General features: G+C 36.4%; 1 protein-coding gene across 2 annotated transcripts in view; it reads right to left on the bottom strand.

The window, feature by feature from the left end:
* GABBR2 (gamma-aminobutyric acid type B receptor subunit 2) overlaps positions 1 to 13,043 on the bottom strand; it is a 460,220-nt gene that overhangs the window by 272,307 nt on the left and 174,870 nt on the right. The gene's annotated exons all lie outside the window — the stretch shown is intronic.

The following is a 13,043-nucleotide window of genomic DNA, read 5'->3' as shown; positions in this document are numbered from 1 at the left end:
AAAAATGAAAGTCATCATAAGTCATCTAGCCATCAGTAAAAAGAACCTTTGCTTTTCTCAGTGCAACAAGACACAATGTGTGCATTGCTTTCATTTAGAGAAGTTTCATCATCATACAGCTTGAACGTCCTACCAACACCATTTTCTTTTAAAGATTTTTGAAATATTTTAGCTCTATAAACCACCTGCTGCAAAATTAAACTAGGAAATCTTAAAAGTCAGTGATGTTTAAAATCATGCTTACACATTACACAGAGCAATAAAGCCGAAGGGAGTAAATCCCTAGGACGACTTTCCCATCAATTTCTCTTCATAAAAGTTAAGAATACCTCCATGAGAATATTATTTTCTCAAAATCTTATATATCTTAAGTTACTGGGTAAATCTCTAGTAGTACTTCTTCCTGTCTTCATGTAACAAAACAGCTTCAGGTAATAGAAAAACAGAAAATCATTATGTTACCCAAGGCTGAAACTCAGAAGTTTACTTGGGTCTCAGCTTTCTGCACTAAAGCAGGCTCCCTGTGGTTTGTGTTATAAAAGAGGATTCAATGGCTGAAACACTGGAATTTGTTCATGGTTAGAGAATGCTTATTACAAAAGGAAACAGGAAACCTTTTAAAACATACAAAAACAAACAGAAAACTTCATTGAAAGCTTCTGCCCAAGTGTAAAGGTGGCATATTTTCGTGAATGTTTTTCAGACAGTGTTTTGAAGAGAATGCCTGACATTCACTTTTTGAATACACTCCAAAGATACCTCTGGTCATTCCCTCCAGTTCTTTTTAAGCTTCTAGGAATGTGCTTCTCAAGCATTTTTTCAGCCAGGATTTTTGGTTAAGGGGTTTCTCGAAGTACTGTTTTAATGCCAATTGGTTTGACTGACACAAAATAAGCTCCTTGATACAGTTATTTAAAGTCTTTCAAGATCAGTAGAGTCAGAAAACATAGGTGAATTCAAGGCCATATATCAACCATAACTTTAAGTTTGCACTCTTTACATTAAGCATTCAGTATATTCGGGTTAGATAACCTTTTCTAAAATTCAGAATGGACAAAATTAATCTGAAAAAACAGCTCAAGTATTTTCTACAAGTTTATAAAAATCTAGCTTTAGCCTATCAGACTTATTATCTGTCTGATTTTAGACTCACATTGTTATAATGGCCTGAATGTAGCTGGTTTTCCTAATTAAAAGAAATCTAAACAACTTAAAGTGTACAAGTACAGTACAGTGTACAGTGTATACAGTACACCATTAAAAATGGAAGATTCTTTCTCTACACTGGTCAGGAGATAATGAATAATGTAATTGTCATGTAATTCTGACGTAAAACATTTTTAATATAGCAACTGATCTTTTACTAGATTTCATTTAAAAAGTGCAACATGAGGTTCTGTGATATATTGTCATCTTGATTTTCCAAAACCATTCCCATAAGGAAAGAAGAATGAACATCTGCCAGGTAGACCTAATCAGCTTTTCTGTTTATCCTGGTAGTGCTGAACATCATGCACTCACTAAACAATGAAGGTGGAAATAAGGACTTGTACCACTGACTGAAAAAGAGACAAAATTTGACATTAGAAATCCAACATGAAGAGGAATACCTCCCAGCAGCCCAGCTGCTTTCAGTCTGCTGACTGCAAAGAACTTGCTTTTCAAGTTATTATGGGTTTGGATCAAACATAATTTGATTGATCTTAAGAAAAAGAAGTGAAGAGCAACACTGAAGTAACAGTAGTGGCAAGAAACATCAGCAAGGTTCACGTAGCTCAGGTTCATACACTGAATGGCAAATTTTTCTGATCAGTTGTACAAAGGTCCATAGCAATGAGCAGCGTCTCTGTGTGGGAGCTGGCTTTAGGGCGAAGATACATGATATAACCAAGACAATTCAAAACCATCCTTTGTGATCTTTTTAGTGACTTCAAGGGCCTAAATTAGTATCCTAATTGCTCAAATTTCCTTGGAAACTATGAAGGAAAACATTACCTCTCTTCATTGTTTATAGAAAGATGAAGTCTCTTAACAGATTTCTCAGCCATGTGAGGTGAGATGAGACAAATCCAAGCTTAATTGCAAAAGTAATGACACCCAAATAAAAAAAAATCCTCTTAAATTTCTTTATAAATAAAGATTTTATTAAAATAAAAAATGGGAAAATGTAATGCTCAAACAATTCTCGGATTGTAGGATATATTCAGAGGTCTTACATATATCATGGCTAGTCTCATTCTACATCACTTTGACAATAAGACCCTCGTAAGAGATGGAGTCTAAAAAATGGTAATAAAAAGATCATGTTAAGAAATGAACTGACATTTTGGGAAAAGTATGTGAGATAGCACAGTTATATGGAAATATAAGGAAAATACTCATAAACAAAACCTTCATTTAATGTGATAAAGCAAGTAGAATCACAACACAGTCTACCCACATATGCGTTAGGATAGTACAGCCCTTTTAACAGAGCATTATTCCTCTGTATTTTAGGGCTAAAGTTGTTTATTAATGGCTGATTTGAAAATTACATATTGAAAGGCTTTTCATAGTTTCTTAACTTCATTCTGCGGGATTGAAAGCCATCCTGCTTTTTGTTACAATAATTTATTTTGATTACTTTCAGTTATTTAGCAAAAATCTGGATGAATGGCAATCATATGGTTCATACAATTCTTTGCAAAATTCAACAGTTCTATTTTTCATATTATTGCATTTTCAATGCATACATATTCATACACTGCTCTAAAATTTTTTTACAGGTGTTTGTACTTGCCTTTCTATGTTCAGATGGAGTGAGAGAAAAACAGTTATATGCAGGACTATAACTCAGCAATAAATACCTGTGGGGTGTATGATGTCATTCTTTCACAGAAAATTATTTTACAGAACTGCTAAGAGGTTATGGCCAAAAGACAAACTTCAAGAAAGGATGAATGAAAGGAAAAAAGTAAAAAGTTTTCTTCAAGTTGTTATAAAGCAGAAGACATAGGTGATAGATCATTACTCTATGTGTGCATACATAAACAGGCTCTGTGCACAAGTGCATGTAGATATAGAGAAAATAAAAGCTCATATATATTATACATATACATATATATATATGTTAGAATACTGTCAGAAAAACCTGCAGCTACTTCCTAGGTTATCTCTGAGAAATCTTTCTTTAGAATATCTTTAGAATAGCTGCTTCCAATTTGTGAGCAACTGGATTTGAACTTAAAATGAGTATATGTAGGGAAACACAAGCTATGACTCAGATGGCAATTTCTGAAATGAAACATATAAAACTTTGAAATAGAAAACAAGATAATATTTAGCATTCAAGTAAGAACTCTAAAATATTAACTATAGTAAAAGATGAGAACCAAATATATCAGAGTATCAGATAGACTTTGGTAAACTGTTGAAATACTGAAAAATATACAGAATAATTTTATTTATGGAAGTTTTGGGGTCAGACGTATGTATTAAATTTTCCCAAGAAAGATGATACTTTTTTAAAATGTTAATTTAGCTGAAAACCTACACAATTTTCATGGAAATTTTCTCATCAGCACTAGACAGTGAAATGAAAGAAAATGGAAGTTAAAACAAGAATGTTGTAAGGAACAGTTTTGCAGAAGGGGAGTAAAACGTAGCTTCATGACCCTATATTAAGTTTAAAGGAGTTGTGGGAGATTAAATGAGAAACATCAGTCTGAAGTGCTTTCAAGTGTTTCTGTGTAAGGAAGTAATGGTGCATTCAACTTAAAGTTAGTACAGAAGCAGGAAGGATAAGATGATAAGTTCTACTATTCATTTAAGAAAATGGGATGCAGCACTAATGAAATCAATGGGAAAGACTATGAGTTATGTAAGAAAGGGTGGATATAATTAGAAAGCTGAAACAAAATTAGAAAAGGAAACAACGCTATATATCCCATATGTATATCCCAGATATGAGTCCTGAAGTTGGAAGGCTGTAGCCACACTCCTGCCCCATGTACTGCAAAGAGAAAGGAAGTAGCCCAAAATAGCAAGTAATCTTTTTCTGTTCAGTTGTTTCACTATCTCTAGGATGTATTTAGCTTAATTTTTGTCACTGCAGTAGGGTACATAAGTCTGGGAAAAATAAAAGACCAGAATTATCCCTGAGCAAACAGTTGCCCTCATCTAAGGCAACAGGTCTATTGGGGAGTCCCATTTATTTAAACGGACTGATTCAGCTACAGTAATCCAGTAACAGAAATCCTTTGCAAAGCTATTGCAGATCCAAATATGTAGACCTCAGCTGAGTCCAACCCAAGCTGAAAGGAGCCAAGTGGCCCCGGATGGAGCAGTCAAAAACGGCGACACCAGTGCCAGCCAGAGCAGCGTGGAATCGAGCCCAGCGCCCGAAGCAGCAGCGTGGCTCGACGTGCACAATCCAGCTTTTGGGAGCTGTCCATTCTTTTCCTGTTCCCGGCTCGGGGACAAGGAGAGCGCTGTGGAGAGAACCTGCCATCCTGTCTGTCTGTCTTGTCTTTGTCCCGGCAGCCGTGCAGAACTAGGTCAGGGTGGTGAACGCCTTTTTGTGTGTAAAGCACTTCTTCCCTTCTCTTACATACTTTTGTTATTGATATTGCAGCTGTTACCGGGCCTTTCTTAATCCATTGCTGTTTGCTTTCAATAAATTGTTATCTCAACCCATAGTCTCTGCCTTTGTCCCTCTCCTGCTGAAGAGGGTGGAAGGGAAATGAAGTGGTTATTTGAAGTTCAATTTCTACACACTGTGTTCACGGAGTTTTATACAATGGAGGGGGAAAAGAAAAGGAAACAAAAGTGCCTTCAGGTAACAGGGTAACCTCCCTTGAATAAAATGTCATCTGCTAATATAATTGATTAATGCAATGTCCTAGGGTGACTTTATGATGCTTATATCCTAAATCATCTATTCTGTTTATACTGGATATTCAATTCTGCAGCTTTAAGACTGGTTATGAGAGTGAAGGGGGGGAAAAGAAGTGAAAAATTTGTTTTCAGAATCTGCACTTGCTCCCCCGCATTCTCTCTCATGGACCATGTTGTCTGCAGCAAGAGAGCTCTCCTTTGCTTTTAGTTAGTTTTTTAGTTAGCTGAGGCAGAGGAGTTCCCCAGACTGTGGGGAACATTCTTTTTCTTGGAACTGTTTAAACCTGCTCTGGACTGAAAACCCAGAAGAACACTGGTAGTTCACACCTGTGTCCCACCAGGGCAGGGATGTGGCATTTCCCAGCAGGAGGAACTGAGAGACTGACTGAGCCAAGCTACACCCCACAGCAAGGACTTTCTGAAGTTGCCATCTCTTCAGAACAGCAAGAGGTTCCATTGTTTAATATGATTCATTTTTTATGCTTGTGCATACTTTGCTTGCTAAATAAACAGGGTTTTTCCACTTTTCTCCAAGGAAATCTTTCCCTGAACCAGTTGGGGGAGGGCCTGCTTGAATCTGCTTTCTAGGGAGACCCCTTTGGAAGTTTCCTCCCAAATTTGCCCTAAACAGGACACATTTGCAAATGGGGAAATGAGCTTATTGAGCACCAGAGAGATAGGCTTAGTTTTCCTGGGTTTCTGCACTAGGCTTGTACAAGCATTTTGTTAATGACTGCTAGAAATTTAAATGTGGCCCTGTTGCTGCAGAACTAGTCCTGATGGAGAGGGTTTTATATATGGCAGATATCGCCTTTATTTCCTGCACATTTTCTATAAAGCTAAATTACACTGACAAATCAGCATTGCTAAACAGGATACAAACTGCTGATTCAACTGATTGGTGCTAACATTTATCATCATAACTAGAGATTGCATGTCATGTATGCTTAGATAGGAAGCAATGCTTTCTGCAAAAAATGGAAAATGCAAATAATTCTTTCCAAGAAAAGAACAGAACAGCAGAAAGCTCCACAGAAAATACTCTTACAATGGTACAGGATTGCACACACAGAACCTTGTCATACGAAAATAACAAGGACAAAACTCAGGAAGATGATGATTTGCAGAAACGTGTACTTGTAACACCACACACCACTCCTTTGTGTGCCTCGCCAGCTCTAATGCTTTGACAAGCCTGTGCCAACAATAATGATACTCAAGAGCAAGCGTGTAATGACTTGACGGTTCCAGGAGCTAGAAGGACCAGAATGGAAACTAATGAATAATGAAGAGTTAAAAGATTTGCTTGCTGCAACTCTTGACCATTAGATGATGTCACATAACAAGTGAAACAATACACTCTTAACCCAGAGACAGGGAACAGATTGAAGCATAGCAAACCGCATTTTTATCAGAATGGTAATTATAAAATATAAATATTTAGGTTAAATGTTAATTCACAGTAACCTTGCTTTACAAGCCAACTTATCCAGATGTGCACTCAAACTACCACTGAACTTGATTATGCCACTAGTAAAGTTATGAGTAGATTTTAATGTCATAACAGTACTTGAAATAAGACAAAAAATTATTTTAGAAGAATATTAAAGAAAACCTTAAATACATGATAGCATGTACATTCTATATTAGAATGCCTTTTTTCACCTCAGTGCACAAAATGTATCATGTAATCAGCTTTGATGGATGACTTAGAGGAAAGGCACGTAGAAGTAACATTGCAAAAATGGTTACAAGCACCTATATATTTGGGAAACGTCAACATAAGGTAAGTGCAGCAATTTCATTGACAGTTGCTTGCATAGATCTTCAAAGCAGGTGAAAGCAAAACACAGTAATAAAGATCAAGAAACAAAGGTAATGTTTTTTGACAATTTACCTGTACAGCTGCTGATGTTGAGTGTCTAGATACAGACTGAAAAGAAGTAGCTTCTGTGCGGGACCTAGAAATCATAGTGGCAATCTTCCCTCCTAGCTGTGCCCTAATCCTGTTTCCCAAACAGCACAGGTAATAAGATGACATAAAGAAGACAGAAATTGACTAAAGAAGAAAATATTAACGAGAAATTATGCTTTTCCAGAAATGGTAAATAGTTTCATTTTTACCTGTCATATAATACTCTTAAATAATTACTTGAATGAAAGCTCTGGAGATTCCATCATTCAGAAGATTTTGTGGAACTGGACAAATTTCATTGTTATAACAGAACTAATAATTAAAAAATGTTCTGATAACTCTGTAAGGGCTTTCATTATGACAGCTGCAAGAGCAAAATAAAAGTCTGGGAGAATATCTATGATGTCTCACTAGCTGGTACATGGGCAGGATGCCTCATCCAAATGGGAACATGAAGATACATATTGTATTAAACTCACTGGACAAGAATTGATCTCATGGATGAACATCCCTTTCATCATCCATAACATATTACCCATGTGATTAAAGCTACTGTTCCTTTTGAAATCAGATGTTCTGCCAAACACTGCTGCCCGATATCATCTGCTGTTACCTTCATTAATTCTGTGTCTGAAATTGCTTTCACTGACTGCCTTTTGGCACCTAGGAGCTTACAGAAAAAGCGCTTCCAGCTGGTCTCAAGGTTGGAAGGCACCTGCCTCAATGCTGATGGCATTCCAGTGAATTAATCCAATCACATTAAGACTGATATTCAGCTGCATTTTGCTCTGGAGACATTTTAGGAAACAATTCTGGCTACTGAACAAATCAATATTTTTGAGGACAGAAACTGGTTTAAATAAAACCCACATGAGAAGTACTTCAGCTAAAAGATGTGTGCCTACACGTTAATGGAAAAGGAGCATTCAGTCCTGTTTCCTTCTTGGGCAGACCAAACTACTCACAACGTAATTTGGTAAGACCTTGTAGATGTCTGCATGCAAGAAGTCAGACCAGACTATACAGTTTGGTCTTTTGATGTTAAACTTTTTTAATCCTGTAAAGTCTGTAGTTTAGGATGAGGAACTGATTTAGGATGAGGAGTGATTGAAGCCCTGGGGCCCCCAGTGAAAGAAGGATGTAGCCTGCTGGAGTGAGTCCAGAGGAGGACCACAAACACGATCAGGGGGCTGGAGCACCTCTCCCACGAACACAAGGGTAAGAGAACTGGGGCTGCTTAGCCTGGAGAAGTAAAGACTCTGGAAAGACCTTGTGGCACTTTCCAGTACCTAAAAGGAACTACAAGAGGAGAGGGACTTTTTATAAGGACATGGAATGATAGGACAAGGGGGAATAGCTTTAAATTGAAGGAGATTAGGTATTAGGATGAATTTTTTTTACTGTGAGGTTGATGAGGCACTGGAACAGGTTGCCCAGATAAGATGTGGATGCCTCATCTCCGGAAATGTTCAACTCCAGGCTGAATAAGGTTTGGAGCAAGATGATTTAGTAGGTGTCCCTACCCGTGGCAGGGGTCTTGAACTAGATGATCCTTAAGGTCCCCTTCAACTCAAGCCATTCTATGATTCTATGAACCCATTCTCAGCTGACAGGTGCTTTTTTGTCTTCAAGTCATGGAAAGGATTAACAGTAGCTGAAAATTCCAGCAGATCTGCTGGAAAATTAAAAAAAAAAAAAAAAAAAAGGAAGAAAACAATCTAGACATTAGCACTACTGCTTCATCTGCCTCTCAACATAGAATATTAATTTCCATGCATCTGTTCACATCATCAAGAGCCTACATTTATGAACTTTAGAGGAAAAAAAAATAAGTTAAAAGAATTCTTTGAACAATATTTCTGGTGAACAGGAAATAGAGTAGTTATTAGTGTTCAGAGTAAAATATAGTTACATATCAAATTCATGTCCAAGTAATGGGATCCATTTTAAGTTCTAATAAATACTGCCTCACAAACCTATGACATTAACCTTACTTCTGAGACATGCCAAGGAAGTATATGATGGAGTTATGGAAAATGTCCTTCAATTCGATGGTCAACAGTGCAATCAGTAAAGTTAATAGAAACTAGGGTTCAGAGTTTCAGAAGGTAATCAGGTGAACATGAGGCAGAATCATCTCCAACAGATGATCTCATCCAAAATTAAAAATTTATCATCAGGCTTAACTTGATTCTTTCATTATTAATGGAAAATAAACAATTGTCATCCTCTTTTTATTGCATATGTTTTCTGACCATTCATTTGAAAAGATCTATCAGAGTCTAAAAAATAATTAATTCCTTTTTCTACGCTCCAGAAACTAGTTTCAGCTCAATATTAAACACAAATAATTTGCACCTAACGTGTTCTGCTTATTGCTACAGGTTGAACAGAACGTTGCAATTAAATGCCAGATCTACTGAAGTTGCTGCAAATTTTGTTTCAATTTCCAAGCAGAATAGGAGACAAAATCTTTTGAGCATTTTCAAAAATGGAACTGCATTGCAAAAGAAGACTGTGTATTTTTGTCTGTCACATTCAGTTGCTTAGCATTTGGCTACTGGCCTGGATTATATCAGAATTCAGCTTCAAATCCCTGTTCTACTTCAGTCACAGCATTATTGTTTATCCCAAACCAAGCAAAGTTTCCTACACTCATACCCTTGGTACCCAATTTCCTTGTTTCTTGTCTATAACAGATGATCCTCAAAATCTAGTGGAAACCAACAACCTCATAAAATATTTCACCTTTGATAAAACAGGCTGTATTGACATAAGCCATTAAAAAAACAAAACAAAACAAAACAACTTTCCAGACCTATTCACAACACTGTGTTCCTGGCTGGCTGCCCAAGACTATTATCATTCTATTAGTATTATTTGTTTGTCAGATTTCATCCAGCTAACACATGCTAAAACTACAGCTGTTCTATCTACATTTGTTCTTTAAATATCTGTTTTATTATTTTTTCTTCTGCCTATAAATGATGAAAAGAGAGAAATCAATCCATCCAATAGAAAGACACCTTAGATGTGCAATATTGTTCTTGGGACAATATGAACCCTTCACTCTATTGGGAATATGGAGCAGGGCCATTGGTGAGCTTTAAGATTAAAATTTCCCAGTTCTTCTGTGGAATGGATGCTCCAATACAGTCTCAATTCAGTTCTTTCCATCTTTATTTCTTTTACTGGGATACAACATCTTAAGAAATAAGGCACATCATGTTAGCTCAAGATTTACTAAAATCTTTACAAAAATACTTTTTTCCATAGTTCTAAGCTGTGAATTGATGATTTGTTTATTTCTTCACTCTCTGGTTTCAAACCTAAGCAAGAAATCCCAAATTTTTCAGGCTAAAACAGGTGACAAGCTCATTATGCAATGTAGTAATGCATGAAGATACTGTTTATTCTACATAGAACAGCCTAGCTCAGAGATGACTTATCAGGTCCTGGGAGCAATACCCCATAATATATACCCAATATAGCAATACCCAATACCCACTAATTCTACACTCAGCCTGGACTAATTTGCCTTTTCTTTCAGCTCTGTAACTTTTCTGATATCTCAGCACTGCATGCTGCAGTTGCATCCCACCAGAAGTGCTCAGAGAGTAATCTGACATCAGTCATCTGGAACTGTGCCTTTAATACTGGATAAGAAGGGCTATGCCACAGAAATCAAGGGATAGCTGGAGGAGAGATGTTGAAAAAAACTGGTAAAAATTCAGGAATTTTTTTTGCCAACAGACGTTGCCAGCAAAATAAATTCTGCTTGCCCAGCAGCAAGGGCAATTTGGGTTACATTGCCACTAAAAACCTTCAGCAGAAATGTCAATCACAATTATGATTATAATATATTTGGCATTAAAATGTCAAATATGTTGTTGATCCTCCTCTAAGAAATAACCAAGATCATGCATATTTTATGCTTTTTTTTTTAATCTACGGTCAGCACAGATTTTAACAAGATGCTCTGGATGGGAATCTACATGTACAAAACCTTTCAGCAACATATGCAGCTAGGAAATGCTAATGCAGATATATTCAGACAACCTAAATCACAAAACTGTCGACTTAAAGCTGCATTCTGTGTTTTTTAATCTGTAAGAGTTTGTAAAAAAATCTAATGAGGCATTATAATCTACTTTTATGAAATAAAAAATGTCAAACAGTCTTAGTTCAAGTACAGTTACAAAACAAAAATCCCCTCTCGAATGTCAGCGAGGAAGTGGAAGAAGCCATGAATGTTTCCTTCCAATGCTGATGGCTGCAGGACATAACCTAATTGTTGCCCCAGGAGCCCTCGATGTGTTTTTCTCAATACCTATGCCTTGCAGGTCATTTCAGCAGTTACTATTAATTTAATAAGTGTTTCTTTATGCCTGCATTTGATTTTAAGCACAGTACTTGCCCCTGGTCTTTGAATGCATGCTGGGTACAAAGCATTAAGATTATCTACACCATTTAAGATTATGCACACTTCAATTAGATCTCTCAGCCATTTTTCCTTAGCTGCTGCTATCGCCCTAGTTCCTGCAGGCTGAAAGCTGAATGTTTTTTCTAGACCTCATTATCTTTTTTGTCACTCCATAAAACTGTTCACTACGATCCCATCTATTCCTGAAAATAGTCCTTATCAACCTGCTCTTCCTACAATATTTTCCATAACTTACATTCATCCAGGTGAGATAGAAACAGAACTAAATCGCTCCATATCCATATGCAGTACTAAATCCAATGTAGCCTTAATTCTTCCCATGCAAGGAATAGCTTTGTGCTCAATCTTTGTCACGGAGCCAGGAAAGTGCTTGAGAATATAGTTTAATTTTAAATATTTCAATATTGATTTGAGAGAAGGAACTCACATATGAAAAGTCAGACATGCATTAGAGTTTGGTACTGCTTATTAGTTTTGGAAGCTGTTTTAAGCATCATCTCTCCTAATTCAATCTCATGCATTTCATTATTTATTACTCACTTCTATGTGCAGTGAATAAGTTGAGATTGTTGAAGTCACTTGCCTCTTCTCAGCTCTCTTATTTGTGACACAGTGTTTTCTGAATTGCCATTTATTTTTATACAACATTTCTGACCAAATTGTTAATATTTGTGTGGGATGGGCTTCTTTATTTTATTGGGTTTTTTACCACATATCTTATGGCTTTGTCTACTTAGTCTCAAGAGCTTACTGATTTAAGCTTCTGTTATTTTGGTAGTACTGAGTTATTTTGTTCTTTTTCAAACACTGGTCTTGGACATATTCCTGATAAATTTGAACTTGTCTTCTATTTTTACTGCCGCTGCATGGGACAAACTCATGATGGTACAGACAACAGGGGAAATGAAAAGCATCTGTGACAGGTGACCAGTGCAATTCCAGATCTGAAAATATAAACCGTTCATATTCACCTGGAGATTCAGGAATTAAACTGGTGATCTGTTTTGCTTTGCCTGAGGAATTATACTTTATTTATATGAACTTTATTATAGATGAAACTTTTATATATGAACTTTATTATATATGAAAAATTCATATTTTCACTATGAATTTTGAAGTACTTCCTGCAGATAAAATAACATCAGCTTTCTAAAAAAAATATATATCAAGGGATGCACTAACAACCAATGCACTGTGTATTTGGGTGAAAAACAAAATAAGCTTCGTTATATTCACTGTCTGTTTTACAAGCAGGTTACTCAGAACTTCTCTGAAGTTGAACAGCTAAATTTCTTAAATGAACATCAAATTTATTTTTCATCCCTTCAAATAAAACTACTAAAGAGACCCACATCTTTGGGACAACTCCTGGTACATTTTTGCACTTATCCAATAAGAAAAGAGAAGGTAACCACAAGTGACAGACTAGCACTCTGACAGAGCTGTAGTAAAAATGAAGATACTTTTCCTAATATGCATATGGTGCCTTTGCATCTAGTTCACAGAAACACCTAGAAATGAATAGGGCATTATCTTCTTTTTATCTTTTCTTAATTTATTTAGCATCAGATTCATCCAGTTTACTATCCATAAGTTACTGGATTTGACAGCTCTTCTTTCTACATACCAATAGTTATTTTATTCTCCAGCTTATTGGACTCCTGATTTTCCCCTTGTAGAGAAATTCAGATTACTCTGAGCAGAAAAGTATGTCCCAGAGTACAGATCAGCAGTGACCAGAAGGCAGGCAGTCAGCTTGAATACAACCTCTTGACCCATTCCAAAACAAAACTCTGTAGATAAAAAGCA

This window comes from Sturnus vulgaris, chromosome 1, assembly GCF_052056855.1.
Source record: "Sturnus vulgaris isolate bStuVul1 chromosome 1, bStuVul1.hap1, whole genome shotgun sequence".
Classification (NCBI taxonomy): domain Eukaryota; kingdom Metazoa; phylum Chordata; class Aves; order Passeriformes; family Sturnidae; genus Sturnus; species Sturnus vulgaris.
Note: the sequence above shows the minus strand (reverse complement) of the source record. Positions and strands in the feature narration are given on the sequence as shown.